Genomic DNA, 3,921 nt, shown 5'->3' with positions numbered 1-3,921 from the left:
AAATTACCAAAAACCTGGTCAGAAACTTTAATAACCTTAATACATAAGGCGGATACCAAGAAAAAAAAAATTGAAAATTATAGACCTATCTCATTGTTGAACGTAGACTATAAAATTTTTATATCAATATTTGCCAATAGACTTAAAAGTATTATAAACAACATGATACATAGTGACCAAAATGGATTTTTACCAGGAAGACAAATTAAAAATAATTTAAGAATAATTGTTAATACTTTGGAATACTACGAACAGCACCCTGAAAAGCAAATGGCACTTGTATTTCTAGATGCTCAAAAAGCATTTGACAACGTGGACTGGAATTTTATGAAAATACAATTAAATAAGATGGAAGTAGGAACAAAGTTTTTTAACATAATAGACGCTATATATTCTGAACAAACTGCTAAAATTATAATAAATAGTGAACAAACAGAAAAAGTAGTTATACAAAGAGGAGTAAGACAAGGTTGCCCAATATCACCATTGTTGTCTATTTTGACTTTAGAAGTATTGCTGATAAAAATAAGAGCAGATCAGAAAATAAAAGGATTGAAAATCAGAAAAGAAGTTTATAAAACACAAGCATTCGCAGATGACGTAGTCTTTATTTTAGATGACCCAACAGAATCTATCCTAAATGTGATTGAAGAATATGGGAAAGTTGCAGGATTGAAAATAAATAAGGAAAAGACACAGATACTAACAAAAAACATGACTGAAATACAGAGAAAACACTTAGGAGACTTATCAAACATGAAGATCACGAAAAAAGTGAAATACTTAGGGATATGGATGACCTCCAAAGCCCTATCTTTAAAAAACGACAATTATTTAAAATTATTAAGTCAGATTAAAAAAGATTTAGAAATATGGAGTAATTTACAATTATCATTCGTAGGAAGAATCTCCACAGTTAAAATGAATATCCTTCCAAAAATATTATTCCTTTTTCAAGTGATTCCAATAAATCCAGGAGCAAAATTCTTTGCCGAATTGAATAAGATAATAAGAAAATTTATTTGGCAAGGTAAAAAATCAAGAATAAAACAAAATTCATTAGAAGACCGTAAGGAGAGAGGGGGCCTGGGGCTCCCAAATTGGAAACTATACTATCATGCCACGGCTCTGACATGGATAAAAGAATGGCTTACACTAGAAAATCAAAGATTGCTTAACCTAGAAGGCCACGACTTGATGGTTGGGTGGCATGCATTTGTATGGTATGATAAGTTAAGAACCCACTCATATTTTAAAAATAATGTTATTAGAAAGGCATTGATAGAAGTGTGGAATGAAATAAAGAAAAATCATTTTTTAGTAATGCCAGAATGGGTTTCACCCCTCGAAGCCATAGTACACCCAAATCTTAAAGGAAAAGGTAAGATTTGGAAATATAGTGATCTGTTAAATAATCAATTAAAATTAAGAACAAAACAAGAGTTATACGAGCTAGGTATAGATTTAGATTGGTGGCATTATATGCAGATTAGTTCTAGATATCAAAAAGACGTAAAGACTTACATTTTAAAAAAAGAAAATGTATTGGGCAAATTATTATTCCAAAATCAAACAAAGACAATTGGAAATGTTTATAAATATTTACTAAATCATAGAACGATAGGTTGGATATTGAAAGATAATATGATCAGTTGGTGCAAAAATTTTGGCAAAGAGATTGATTTAGATACTTGGGAAAAGATATGGACCTATAATTGGAAAATAACAAAATCAATCTCTTTCAAAGAAAATCAAATTAAGATGTTTTATAGATGGCACCTTCCACCATATAGAATTTCTAAAATGTTTCCTTCGGTATCGCCCATTTGTTGGAAATGCAAAAAAGAAGTTGGTACATATTACCATGCATGGTGGACCTGTCCGGAGACAAAAATATTTTGGAATAAAGTAGAGAATTGGATAAATGAAATAACAAAGGAGAAGATTAAAAAATCTCCTGAATTTTTTCTATTGGGTATTTCAAATATAAAGTATAAAAAAGAAATTTACTATTTAATAATACATATATTGACCGCGGCACGAATAACATTCGCGCAGAAATGGAAAGAAAAGACGATACCGAAAGACTCTGAGGTGTTTAAAAAAATCATAAGAGTGTGCAGAACTAGATATGATGACTAAAAGGTTGAACAATCAAACTGAAACAGAATTTTATAAAATTTGGGATAAAGTATATGATTGGTGGAATGTTAAAAATAGTATTAAAAATTAAACATATAAGAATAAATGATTACTTAAAAATTATAACATAGAATTATATAGTTTATATAGTTCATATTATAACTAACCCAGAAGTGTTTATATTATTTCCTTTTTGTATTACTAATAATTTGTTTATTGCTTTTTGATATATATATACATATAAGTACCGTATATTATTATTATTATTTGTTCAAATATATATATATATATAAAGAAACTCAATCAATAATCTTAATTTTAAAAAAAATCTATAATTAAATTTAATGATAATGTAATCTTCAAGTGTGGCTTTTCTGCTTAGATCTTGTAACAGTTAGAGCTTTTTATATTTTGTATTAGTTAGACTTCTATGATAAGCGGAGCAACAGTAGCTCCTTAAATGTTCAATGTTGTATGTCTTTGTTCGTTTTACTTTGAAAATAATAAAAAATATTTAAAAAAAAAAGAGAATATTCATTCAGATCTAGGATGTGTTCTTTGAGTGCTCCCTTTATTTTTTTTTGAGCAAGTATATATAGAATGATCAAGGAAATGGAGCCCCTCCCTTATGAATCCAGGTTGCAACGCCTTGGTCTCTTCAGCCTTGAGAGACGGCGTTTGAGAGGTGACTTGATCAAAGTGTATAAAATCATGCATGGGAGAGAAAAGGTGGATAGAGAAAAATTCTTTTCTCCATCACACAATACTAGGGCACGCCCCAAAGCTCATAGGTAAGAAAGGACAAATCAAGGGAAATATTTCTTCACCCAGAGGGTCGTTGGTTTATGGAATTCCCTTCCAGAAGAGGTGACAGCTGTCAGCCTGGATAGATTCAAGGCAGGATTAGACAGATTCATGGATTCCAAGAGTATCGGTGGTTATTGAAACATGTCCAAGTGTCACCTCTATGCTGGTTGAGGCAGGCAGGATTCTCTTGGGTGCCATTTGTTGGGTGCCAAGGGAAAGGGAGGGTTTTGCCTTCTCTTTCTGCTCAAGATTCCCATGTACAATTGGGCCACTGTATGACACAGAATGCTGTTATGTTCTTACATAAGTCTAAATGCTAAGAGTTGTCTTCACATTTCCCTCCCCCATTGCAAATCAGCGCACAACTTCCTTGTAGGGTAGGACACCCTGTGCCAAAGCAGGCAGAAACCTGGGCACCACCTGGGTTTTTGTGCCAGCCTATCGGGCTTTTACAGTGCCCAGCATCAGGGCCTTGGGGGCAGATGGTACTCATGGCTACCAGCTGAAAGAGTCTTCCTGCAGCCGCTTCCTGTGAGGTAGGCTGGCACAAATGGGCATCAGTCGCCTCCCCCTTCAAGTTGTGCTCGGGCACCTCCTTGGGGGCAATGTCCACAGGGCAAGGTTACCAAAGAGCCACCTGAGAGGCCCAGGACTACAACTCCCATCGCTCTCCAAACTTGGCAACTTTTAAGACTTGTGGACTTCAACTCCCTTCAATTTTGGGACCCCAAGTCTTAAAAATGGCCAACTTTGGAGACCTCTGGTTAAGAGTGATGGGAGTTGTAGTCCTGGGCCTCTTCTCTTGTCTCTTTCTCCCCTCCACTTCCCCCGCCCGTTCAAATTGCGCAACTTTTCTCTCGGAGGGGGGGAGGAGAAGCGCCAGCGCAGCTTCTGATTGGCGCTCCCGAGAGCGCCTTCGGATTGGCTGCCTTGCTTTCCCGCCCCTTTCCCTGGAACGCGAGGGATTCGTCC

The sequence above is a fragment of the Erythrolamprus reginae genome, chromosome 8 (genome assembly GCF_031021105.1).
Source record: "Erythrolamprus reginae isolate rEryReg1 chromosome 8, rEryReg1.hap1, whole genome shotgun sequence".
Classification (NCBI taxonomy): Eukaryota; Metazoa; Chordata; class Lepidosauria; order Squamata; family Dipsadidae; genus Erythrolamprus; species Erythrolamprus reginae.
This window is presented reverse-complemented; position numbering follows the sequence as displayed.